This window comes from Lepisma saccharinum, chromosome 4 (assembly GCF_977018435.1).
Source record: "Lepisma saccharinum chromosome 4, izLepSacc3.1, whole genome shotgun sequence".
NCBI classification, from domain to species: Eukaryota; Metazoa; Arthropoda; class Insecta; order Zygentoma; family Lepismatidae; genus Lepisma; species Lepisma saccharinum.
The window spans coordinates 73894013-73907541 of NC_139232.1; the positions used below are offsets into that span (position 1 = coordinate 73894013).

The window sequence follows — 13529 nt, forward strand, 5'->3', positions numbered from 1 at the left end:
TATTTTTTTTTAATGTGGTTTTCTGAGTTGGATAAACATTCTAACGGTTCCCCACAACTTATTATTTGCTTCCACTTACTTCTGAGATTCGGTTCCACCTTTGAGTAGTTACTATTTCTACATGCTTTACATAGTTTATGTTCATATTATCACGGCACATACATACCTAGGTATAAGTTTATCATCACGGTGAATTAACTGCGTGATGACATGGAAATAAAATACAAAGCATATCACGGATTTCCCGCGATTTTTTTCTTATTGACAAGGTTTGGTTTTATGAGCGGCTCAAGAAGAAGCGATTCTTCTTATTATTTTTATTGCAGGGTTCAATAGCATGTAGTGCTAAAGATGAAATCAAAAAGGCTGTTCAGTTCCTTTTTGGAGTACCATACACAATGTACACAAATCATTGCAATAGAATAGATTCTCAACAAGGTTTGTTACGAACACTGAAATGCGCCATTTCTTGCGGAATATATGTGTCCAATGAACTATTGAGTCTGTTAACATTTTTCTTCTCTGAGTCTGAAGTATTGAGGATGGTCTCTGAAGCAAAATTCATTTATCTGTGATACGCAATCATGAATTCACTTTCATCATGGAATGACTAGCCAACCATATATAAGATCAAGTACAAGGATTAAGAATTTCAGTAGTATTTTATTGTCGTATCGTGTACAAATTTAGATATCGTGGTAGCAATGTCTCTTCAGGAATGGAGCTATTTCTCCAGTGTTGCAGGCAGAGGAAAGTCGTAGAAATGGGCTTCAGGGTACTTCGACAGAACTCCCTGTTTTACTCTTGCTGCGTGGTCCTTGCTGACCGTCTCGATGAGGACCTTCAACTCCATGTGGAAGACGTCAGTGGACACCATGTCCCTGACGATGTCCTTGATCTGGGCACGCATGGATCCCAGAAGCTCGGTGAGCTCGCCTATCCCTCCCGGGCGGTCACCGATGGCCACGCTGAATCTTTGCAAGCGACCGTCCATCACGAGACCTCGCTCCAGGCACTTCCCGAAGATGGTGGTGTCGATGTTGCCCCCAGAGAGGATAACCACCACCTTCTTGCCCTTCAAGGCGTTCATCTGTCCGGCGAGGATCGCAGCTATGGAAACGGCACCGGCGCCTTCCACGACCGCCTTCTCCATCTCGACCAGTCTCAGGATGGCCAGGGGTATCCACTCGTCCTTTACGACCACCACGCCGTCGATGAGAGGCGCCGCGGTGGCGAAGGCGTTGTAGCCCACCACGGGCACCGCCAGGCCGTCGGCCAGGGTTCTCTCCACTTTGGTGTACACGGGCATCCCAGCCTTCATGGAGTTCGCGAATGCGGGGCAACGATCCGACTCGACCCCTATGACCTTCACGTGCGGCTTGATGTTCTTGATGGCCACCGCGACTCCCGCGATTAAACCACCTCCTCCGATGCCGCACATGACCACGTCCACGTCGGGTACTTGGTCCAGGATTTCCAGCGCGCACGTCCCCTGCCCGGCGAGAATCCACGGATGGTCGTAGCCGTTGATGTAGACGGAGTTCTCGTCCTGGGCCATCTTCAACGCGATGCTCTTGGCCTCGGCCATGTCCTTTCCCGCAACGATCACGTTGGCTCTGTAGTGCTTGCATCGTTGGATCTTCAGAATGGGAGCTATGGTCGGCATAACCACCGTCACGGGGATGCTCAGCCTCATACCGTGATACGACAGGGCCAGAGCGTGGTTCCCTGCCGATGCGGCCACCACACCTTTTTTTCGCTGCTCGTCGTTCAGGTTCAGAAGGGAGTACAAGGCCCCTCTCTCCTTGAAGCTCCCTGTGTAGTGGAGGAACTCCTTCTTGAGGTAGAGCTGCATTCCCGTCGCCTGGCACATGTGGGATTTAATGCATGGCGTGACGTGTAACCCACCTTTTATTTTGAACGCAGCCTGCGTCACCTCTTCGAAAGACACCTTTCTGGGGTTGTTGGGCGTGCACCACGGGTCTTCTATTTCTTCCATCCTCTTGAAAGTTTGCTAAAAGGGTTATGGAATGCTAAAAGAAAACGTTTTACTAATGTCGGAGATATCTTTTCGGAAGCTGCGAGAAATATCTACATTTCAACGGCAAATTTTGGCGATGACTGTTTTTATCTGGATTGTAGGAAAATAAACGTTGCATAGCAGTAGTCAACAATTGTTTCTTTCTGTCAATCAACAAGAGAGTTTTGGGTCAATAAATGCAATGACATTAATAAATATAGATTAAGACTTGCGTACTTTCGACGTGGCCTTTGGCCACGTCTTGTACGCTCGCATGCGTGACCTTCGGCTATTTTGTTTTATTGTTTTTTTTAACGTAAATGAAAAATAATTGGTTTCCGTCATTCCCCTAAAATTCCTACCTCTCCTCTGTAATAAATTCTGATTATCATATTTTGAAATTCGAAAAGTCTAGCATAATACGTATATACTGCACAAAACTTGAAACCTACCTTACGGTGAAGGTAATTCTAGTTATCTATCATACTATCCGAGTTTTGCTCGTGACACCGAGGAGTGCAGACGTGTTTCACGCGTCCTGTGTGAGTGCGACGTTGCCGGTTGTGTTCGCTAACGATGGGGATCGAGTTATACGTCTGGAGAGCTTGTATAGGTTCCTGGAATAACCGGGGAGGCCGGAAGTTGTTGCCGTATGGCAGCGAGTGTACTGTGAACATAAAAATGGGGTCTGCTGTGGGTGCATTGGTGTTGATGGCGCTGCTTGTGATAGGCGGCGTAGAATTGAACTCAGGACCCATAGACTGCAGGAATGATGTTAGCCAAATTCTGGAGAGGCTAAAGGCATTGGAGGGCATACCCGAAGCAATCCAGAACATCAACCAGAAGCTGACGACCCTGAAGCAGGTCCACGAAAAAACAACCAATATTGAGGCCGGGCTGGCTGCGATTGAAAGAAGAATGGACGACTTGGAAAGGGAGAACCGGAAACTGAAGGAGGAGAATGAGTGCCTGTGGAGAAGAGTCTAGGCAGCTGAAACCCAGGAACAGACGGAGGAGAAAATCCGGACGCTGGTGAGAAAGAAGATGGGTGTGGAGCTAAATGACATGGCGGTGGAGAGGGCCCACAGATTGAACTACAAACTAGCCGGATGCAGGCCCATCATAGTGAAATTTCACCATCACAAAAAGAAGGAAGAGATACTAGCCAACAGAGGAAAGCTCAAGGGAACGACGATATACGTGAGGGAAGATTACTCCCCCCCCACACACATCGCGCGGCGGTGGCAGCTCCTGACCGACCCAATGAAGGATGCCAGGAAGTCGTGGCCTACAACAAGTTAATCGTGGACCGCAAGGTGTACATGGCTAACGACGAATGCTCGGACATCGTCTGCGTCGGACACCGTTCAGGTCGGACACGAGACCCGCAAATCTGAGAGGGAAGATGGGAGATTTGGCAACACGGCAGCACATTCCACCACTGGACCAAGAAAGAACAACGGAGATTTTACGTCTGGAACGTGTGACTGTAATCTTTTTATAACATTCACAATTAAGTTGTATTAATGATAAAAATCTTTGATAAGAAGAAAGACATTTCATTTTCACTGTTACTGTTCCAATTATGTATTATGGGATATAGTGTAATACACCAATTCGTAAGTATATTTCTGTATTTTATTTCTTAAAACAAATAATATATTTGTACTAGTTGCTAATTCAAAAACTAACAGCAACAATTAATGCGACCTTTAGCCAGGATTCGTGAATATATAATGTAAAAGTTATCTTCTGATTACTTTAAATAATGGATCGGAAGCAACATTCTTACAACTTAAGAACTGAAGTTTTCTTAAGATCCGACGTCGTGGATTCAGAGAAAATGAAACTATTGAAGAAAATGTTGACCCAATGAAGCAGTAACATTGAAGCAGATTCCCGTCTTGTGAAGTGCAATGGCTGCAATAAATGGGAACATTTGGAGTGCAGAGGTTTCACTGTAATGCACTGGGTGATATTTAGTAGTTCTAATGAAATCTTGTAAATTTTGTAAACCAGATTTTGATCCATTTTTGTTAAAATCTTATACAAGTACAGTGAATCCCAACTTGGACAAGATTATTGCTGCATTTCAAGTTACGGTTATTCAAAGTTTGCAGCAAAATAATGAAAATCTTCAAGAAAAGTTGCAACAGAACATTCGCTGTGAATTGCAACAAAATAATGAAATGTTGCAAAAGGATATGCAACAAAATAATGAAATGTTGCAAAAGGGTATGCAACATAATAATATAAGGTTGCAAAAGGAATTGCAAAAGGATTTGCAACAGAATAATGAAAATCTGGAAGAGAAGTTCGATGTCATTCGAAAAGAATTACAGCAGCATAATGTTAGGTTTAAAAGGCAGGCTTGATCATATTGAACATTCGTTACAAGATGTTGCCCAAACTTGACAAGATTTTAGCAGTGAGTTGAGGTGTAAATTGGATAAAGTTATTAGTATATGCATGTCGAAGTTTCAGATATGCAAGAAGAAATGAAGAGCCATGACGGAAAGTTGGCAAAGTTGGAAGTCTGCAATGAGGAAATTATGGAGAAATTTAGTCAACATGAGGTTAGGTTTGAAACATTAAATGCGGAATTAGATAGAATGAAGGTAGTTCAGATCTTATAGATAGGGTTATTTCTTTGGAGCAAGGCAATGCCATCAGCAACAGTGTTGCTAACGAAACTTTGAATGGAAGACGAGAACTGAGCGAAGAGGATGGAAATAGTAAACAAACTGAGCATGTGGCTTGTCAAACAAATAAAACAGATTCAAATTTAAGATCACGAAATGTTAAATTTCGTGCTAGTGCTCGAAGTGACAAACGCGGTTTTGGTTCTTCCGGTTATGATTCATCTGATATTGATGTACCTGCCATTACTAAACGTAAATCAGGTCAGAACGCTACTTGTTTAGAAACTGATTTTACCTATAGGCTTTCCAATACATCTTATTTGTGGGATCCTCCATCACGTGACGAATCACCTGCTCATTTCACTACACATCCGTTGACCAATAGGGACTTCGCACTTTCGGAGAATACATGTAGAGTTCATTACAATGAACCTTGTTCTACTAACCATTATGGTTATGGAAGTCCTCTGAATGCCAGTTTTCATAATGAAACTCAGTGTTTATTTATTTATTTATTTGCCTTCTACAGAGAAAGGATATCTCCAATTACAGAGGCATTAATATAACATAAATAATGTGAACATGAATATAAATGAGATTAAATAACATGCATACATATTACATAGTTATTAACTATAACATAAGTACACTTATATAACGTAGAGTAATGACGTGCTCGCACACACACACACACACACACACACACACACACACATATATATATATATATACATATACATACACATCTACATATACACACACACATACAAACATATACACAACACACATAAATTATTCATATATCCACAACCAATATTATCACCTTTCTCATGAGGTGTACAGAATAAATATGACCATAATAGGATAGAAACAACAATGAAATAAATACATACACATATTAATGGGCACATATCCTTAAGCTTATCTACATACATATATTTACATTATATATATACACACACACACATTTATGTGGATATAGGGATACATATAGAACATATTCTACAATAATTAATAAATACAATAAATAATCAACCATTTGTGAAAGTATCTGTGTTAAGTGTGGCTTTTATAGCATTTTTATATTCCAAAATGTTAAGATTAAAATCAATATTTGGATTTGTGGATGTTATTCTATTATACATACTGCTCATTCTAATTAATGGTGATTGTTTGTACTTTTCAGTTTTAGGGATATTATATAGCAATAAATTTCTTTTTCTTAAATTACATGTGCTAGCATTTAAACATATTTGGTGAAGAAACTCTCTATTATCCAACAATCCAGTTATAATTTTATAAAGAAATATCTGTTGTCCTAATTCTCTTCTATTGCTGAGTGTCATAAATGAGAATTCCTTCAGTAAAAGGACATATGAAACTCTGTTTGCGTATGCAGACATGTTGTACCTCTTGTAATATAGGTATCTCAAAAACTTTTTTTGCACTTGTTCTATTTGTTTTATGTGGGTTTTGTAAAGTGGCGACCAAACAATAGATGTATATTCTAGTTTGCTTCTAACTAAGGCACTATACAGAAGCTTAATAGAAGTAGTACTGCTAAAATTGAGACAATTTCTTATTAGTAAACCCAAAGATCTATACGCATTATTTATTATATGAGATATATGTTCATGAAACTCTAGTTTACAATCAATTATTACTCCCAGATCTTTAATACTTTTCACTTGTTTCAGTTTTTCCTGATTAATGAAGTACTCATAATGTGTGGTATGTTCTGTATTTGATATTATCATAAAACAGCATTTCTTGATATTGAGTCCAAAAATCAAAACCGTGTTGTTGTACAACGAAAGCTTATTCAAATAATCCAATTTCATAAATGAATGGCTTATTGCAGAAAGGGACCCGAGTCACATTTTTGAGGTATCGGAGTTAATTTTTTCATCTCCACTGTGTCTAGCAGCATACTGCAGAGGGGTGCATTGAGGGTTGCAAAATTAACTATTCATTTTGTTGAATATTTGAGCCAACAACGGCACATTTCTTTCTTACACTATTAATATTATACGATTTTTCATTGTTTTTCTCAGAATTGTGCAAAAGTGACTCAGGTCCCTTTCTGCAATAAGCCATTCAAATGTATTTTCAGCATACACCTTCATGTGAGAAGCCAATATATACTGTGGCTGGTAATACAAATGCTACAACTTCAATGAATCTGATGTTTTGTAATCAAAATTACATTCCCAGAAATGACATTTTGAATGATCCAATTAACATTGCTTCTAGGAATTCTGAGTCTCCAAATTTTGGATCAAACCAGTTTTGTAAACCTGCGTGTGCAGAATTTAATACAAATATTTCTGCAGGATAAACATTTGTGTAACAAAAGTTCAGGGATGATGGGGAGGGAGACAAAAGCATCAACACGAGATAACGAAGTCCAGTCCGAAAACGCCCCAGTCAAGAGTTATAAATCAAAACCGTAGTTGAAAGATAGAAGGTTCTGTGGATGTGTTATAGGGGATGTTACAATATGCTAGAATATAAATTATGTCTGAATATGAAAACATTCATGTAAACTTCGCAGACAAAACAAAGCTACTGAGATGTTGAATTTTAACACCGAAGAAAGAGAACATGACAACATGAAGTATTGAATATTTTCACAGAGGTCCACCAATTTTTCTTTCACTAAAATTCAAGAATCCATTTTGGCATTGAATCAGCGCTTTCTTCGTTATTTAAATATGTGCAGTTATATATTAATTATAATAATTACATAAATGACCATCAATAATAAAAAAACAATAATTGGACGTGTGTCACACATACATTTTATCATTGAGCAAACTTTCAGCATAGTAATTATAATAATTACAAAAATTACCATAATTACCAACTAACTGTACACTGTTACTGTTATGATACTAGTGGTTGAACACCAGTGGCGTAGCGTGATTCTATGAAAGGTGTAAGGCTTCCTTAGATAAACCTGATCTGAATATTGGATAAAGAAAACCCAAAGATATTTTAACTAAATAGAATCTATTTGAATGTAAGTCATGCATGGTCTTACTCAATTTCAAACACAAAATGCACACACTCTATGTTAACAATAATAGCATATGTATGTATTACTTAATGAAAATTCTCATTTATACTGTAACTCGATCCGACGATCCTTTAGTCTGAACACTTCAATCACGTCGTCGTAGAATCGGGAGTTCCTGGTCAATTTCTTTAGCAGCTCCTTTTCAATGGATATCAGTCCCAAGTCAGATTTCCTTGTGTCTGTGTGCTGCGTTGAAATGTATGAATCCTCTACAGTGCAGAAAACTAATTTTCCACCGACGAGCTTGAGGCAGGAACAGTGAGGAACAATTCTGTTAGTTTGTACACTTGTTCAACAGCTTCATTCAAATGAGTAGTACGCAGGTACTCATGAAGTTCAAACACACTCTTTACTCGATATTCGGCTTCAGAATAAATTACCTGTAGCTCAACTTTCAACTGGTAGCAATTGACAAATTTCGCATACAGCTTAGTTAAGGACACAGACTCTTCTTCTGGAAAAGCCATGTCATATTTTTATTCTTATTATTCTTTTTCTTTCACTAAAAAGCCATTTGTGGGAAATGAGTAGGATACAATTTGCAAATTCAAATGCATTCGAGAATATTACTCATTATCATGGTTACGATATTTGTGCACATTTTGAAAAGCATATCAAGGAACTTAGTCAAAGGAAAAGGTAAACAAATCTGTAAATCATAACGCTAAGTATTACGCGTATGCTTTTAACATTACGGGCAACTGGTATGCACGCGCCTAACTTTGCGCGCGCTGTCGGATCTAGGATTGCCAGACATTCCTCTTTTATCTTTAACTTCGCTGCTTCTAATGAAGGTAATATCCAACATTAAACCATCTCTTTGTGAACGTAATAGTTAGTTTACACATTTAAAATTACACCCGTTTTGTTAGCCACATCTCCCGTCAAGCATTGTTGAAACAACAGGGGAGTCGATTTTCTTGGTTCTGTTCCGACCGTGGCAGACAGACGCAGCGGGGACAGAAATCTCGCCAGTTACCACCCACTTGTAATGCGCCTTACAGTGCCTGAGAATCGGGGCGCCCTGTCATTGATTGAGAAGATACTAAGTAAGCAAACACACCCGCCATGGGCGAGTCCAAACCATTTCTTCCATTCACCCACACGTAAGTCCTCTCAAGAAGCCTTACAGAGAAACAACTCGAATCAAATCAAGTCCTCAATTGTTTCGTTAAAAGTTCTACTTGCAGTCTGTTATTTCTGTGTGTGTTCAAGCGATAAATACGGGAATGAAATACGTTTTCTTCAATAATTTCAACTTGTAAGGTGGACTTACAAGCCTTATGTGTTGAACACACATCCCAAGAGGGAGGCTTGGTAGGCCAATCACGTCATTTTTACCTACTATGCATGTTACCTGATGAAATTGATGAAGGGACACTCACAAACAACATCCATATCCAGGTGGGGCTTAGAACCCGGGACCAGTTTTGTGTTGAGTAGACCTTGTGGCCAGATAGGCTAACCGGGACTGGATCTGCAGTTCAAAATGGTGCACGAAACACTGCAACGTTCCTTCGCCAGAACCCCTTGATTACGAGATGATGTCAGAAATGACTTTACACAAAATTAACGTGATTATGCAACTTCTTCAAACGTATTAAGCAGATTTATATCTGACTATTTATAGGTAAGCCGAACTAATATATACACGTCAATCAGAAATAACATTGTTAAGGCATTTGTGTGCGTGTATATATGTGTGTATTTCGTATTTAGGGTTTGGAACTGGAAGAAACTTCCTGTAAACTAAAAAGACTAAATTCTCTTAAAGCCACTGTCACCGATTGAGAAAACTTTAAACTTTCCCTTCTTTATACTTTCCCGACATTAACACTTCGAAACATTGGAAGACATCCCAATTATCTTGCACAGGGAAGGAGCAATGCCATGGATATTATTGATTGTTGATGTTTTAAAAATCGATAAAGAGTTTCTATGGAATTAGTGCAGCGAAAAAATCAATTAGCACTATACGCATATTTTGCGATTAGCAAGAAAAAGAATAGATATTCACGATCGAAAGAGAAAAAAGACAGTGAAGCTATGGACAACAGGTCAAGTGATGAGCAATCTCTGCCAAGTATCGAAGAGAGCGAGATGGATAGAAGCATAAGTGATGAAGCTGGGCCAGCAATTGAGACCGAACCTTCTGAAGCAATTGAGACCGAACCTACCGAAGCAATGGAGACCGAACCATCTGAAGCAATTGAGACCGAATCTTCCGAAGCAATTGAGACCGAACCTTCCGAAAGACCTTTGAGATTCAAAATTACTTGCATATCCTGATCCAATTGCGATAAGGATGTAGACGGTGCAGACATAACAGGATGTCTCATGTTATCCATCAATTCTTGAGGTATTATAACCATTTTTTTGGCATGCTCCAAGTTCAAATTTTTTTTCACTTAAATAAACTTGATAACACACCTCCTATTAAAGGGGCTAATAACGCAGGTAGAAATCCTCCGTGTTGCACTAGTATCTGTTTCTTCTGCTTTGTAGAGTGTCCTTTGGCAGAGAGATTACGTATCACCTTTTTGTACCGGCTCAATCTTGTTTTCTGAGGTGTTGAAAGAGGAACATTCCCTTTTAGAACATTGTAACAACACTCACAGATTGAATTAACTAAGGAAGAATCAGCAGCTTGTAATATCGCTGTGCGAAGAGCTGGTTTAGCATCCGACAAAACTTGGAGCACTTTAGCGTGTTTCACTCTTGGAGCCATGATGACAGAATAAACGACTAGTGATTATGCTTGCTTTTTTTGTAGGAATATATACATAATTGATATCATCGTCGGGAAATATCCGCGACCGTAAACATACTTCTTCCGGAGTGTTCTGCTTCAGATCAAACAGCAAATATCCATGGGGTTCAGCGGTGGCATTGTAATATGCATCTTTTATAAAATTTGGATTCTCCGGGTATACTTGTCTAGATAAATAATTAATTTGGGCTCTGTCTCTTGGGTTTTTGAAGCATACAATATAATGACTATTTAAAGATATATCCCTATTCCCTTTTCCCTGATGGAATAGATTTTGAGTGATAAAGAAAAGACTAATATCACGATGATGACACCCTTTTGTGAATAAATCTGTGACTCTTTGATCGCATTCCCTCATCTGATCATCGATAATAATAAGATGAGGTCCAGAATTTGGCACAAATTGGTCAATATTAGGCATTCCTTCCCGAAATTGTACAAAACCAGGGAAATCATTGTATGCAGATTGCCATTCCCCGTAGCACACCAAAATGTTGTTGAATTTTACATTTACCATTTGGGGTAAACACTGGAGAAAATGCTTCACAAAATATGTCTTTCCGCATCCTGATGGACCAGCCAATATTGCAGAGAACGGGTGTTTCCACAAGCACTCCATTTCTCAAACTGTGAAGAATGTTTTAAATTACATATAATATAAAAGTCGAATGTTATGAATATTTTTCTAGTTGTTAGATTTTACTGATATGTTGTATCTTCAAATTACATATATATATATATATATATATATATATATATATATATATATATATTATATTGTATTGTATTATATATATATATTTTTATACTTCATCAATAAATAAATATGTGTGTGTGTCTGTATATATATATATATATATACACACACATACAGATAATTTTCTTATAGTTCAAAATTCACTTTACAACAGCACAACAAATGCCAGGTAGCATTAACACTGTACGCATGCGCGTTTGTAAAACTCGCCTACATATTCCGAGCATCAGCGTTGTGTTAGATAGCTCTCCATTGTTTCAACAACGATAAACAGCTTGGTGGTCCAGATAAAATTGGTTCTGGAATCTACTGTGACGTGTACCGTCTACTTTGAAGTATAAAAAGGTTAGTTGCACAATATTACTATTTAGTGTCCAGCAATGCTGTCGACTTTAAATTTGCTTCACGGGTTAATATCAAATAGAGCTTTTGACAATCATCATGTTGGGGTTTTCGCAGCTAATGAATTACCTGTACATGTGGAACTACCAGCAGCGTTGATTGTAAATACAGATCCCAAAGATAGCCCCGGGAAGCACTGGGTAGCAATTTACATAGACAGTAACTCCCGGGGGGAATTTTTTGATAGTTACGGAAAACCTCCACATGTGCATAACCATTTGCGATTTTTGGAAAGTAACTCTAAATTCTATACGTACAACACTCATCAGATACAAAGTTACGGGTCTGTGTACTGTGGGCATTACTGTTTTCTGTATTTATTCCATAGGGCCTCTGGTAAACCCATGCATAAATTTCAAATTTTATTCCCAGTACCGATAAAAAACGACAATATTATAACAACTTATTTGCTGACTCGTAAATTAAATTTATAATACTCGGTACGTATACTAGAAAATATTGACAGTAAATACTGTTTGAAATTTTATACAAGTTACATATAGTCCTAATAGTATATTAATAATTTTGTAGCGTTACAGTTTACAACAGCTTACTTATAATATTTATCTTGTTTTGTGTCTTTACAGAACAATGACGCAATATCCAGAGATGGGATCTTTCAATGCTAGATTGTCCTCTTTCAGAAACTGGCAATCAAAAGAATTCCCGTTTGTAGAAGCTCTGTCCGAAGCAGGATTATTTTACATTCAAAAAGAGGATAAAACAGTATGCTTCAAATGTGGTGGAGGATTATACCGATGGAAATACAGAAACAATCCAATACTAGAACATCGTCGATATTTTCCATTTCGCCCTCTGTCTATAAACCTAATTTCAGATCGACAATGAGGTTGATGCTTTAATTAAATTAATTAATATTTGTTATCCAATATTTCCTCAATATGACGTTTATGATATTCTGCTGATTTTTCTCTCACCATTGATATTTGTAAAGTCCCGTCCCCCCCCCCACCTTTTTTGTCCAGCACATGCTTGGTTTGCTACGCGCGCATGCGTCTCAAAAACACACCCACGCATTTCTTCAAATGTATACCTGCACGCTGCGACATGCAGTATCTCGCAGTTCTTAGTCATGGAATCCTCTATTTCGATGCCGCTGAAAAAAAGATTTCAACCGTACACTAATTTCAAGGGGGTTCTTCAGAAAGAGAGCGATCAGCATTTACCTGAAGAACAAAAACAAGTAACTAGTCTTATACGCCAGTCGATATTATTTGATCACGTCTACTATTTGAATGCTTCGAAAACAAAGGTTATTTCAATCGGACTTTCCTCTCATCTGGATTTCCAACCTGTGGTCAGGCTACACAGAAGCGGGGCGGCCGGTGTTGAACTACAGTTGCAGGAGTGGCACGCTATTCAGGAATTGTTTCCAGTAATCGACAATTACATCGCTATTCCAGGTGAGCAGCCTCGTGTTTCCTACCCACTAAGTGAGCAACATGAATTGCTGATAACCACACTGTACAATCGCCGTCAGATCATTATAAGGAAGAAACCAGCTTACGGTTCCCTGGAGATAGTGTTCATCGCAGAAAGTTCGTGGCGGAACTTTATGAAGATATTTGTGTGCATCGAGCATGCGAAAGTTATGTGTGAAACAGTGTCGCCGTATCTAAAATCATATTTTGGAAACTGTGTGGAATCTTGCATTCTCGACCTTCGCGAACAATGTTTCGGTTGCACAGATATTTCCCCTGTCCATGCATGTAATAAGGAGAAGTTTGTGCTTTCCCATCTACATGGATGTACAAAACCTGAGCCTTTGTCTATACAAAACATCGACGGAAAAAGACTTTCCAAAGAAGTGTTTGTTTTTTGCGAGGACATGCTTGTGG

General features: G+C 38.8%; 1 pseudogene; it reads right to left on the bottom strand.

Annotated features, from left to right (window-relative positions):
- Positions 1-670: 670 nt before the first annotated feature.
- Positions 671-2143, bottom strand: LOC145987200 (L-threonine ammonia-lyase pseudogene; annotated as a pseudogene).
- Positions 2144-13529: the final 11386 nt, after the last annotated feature.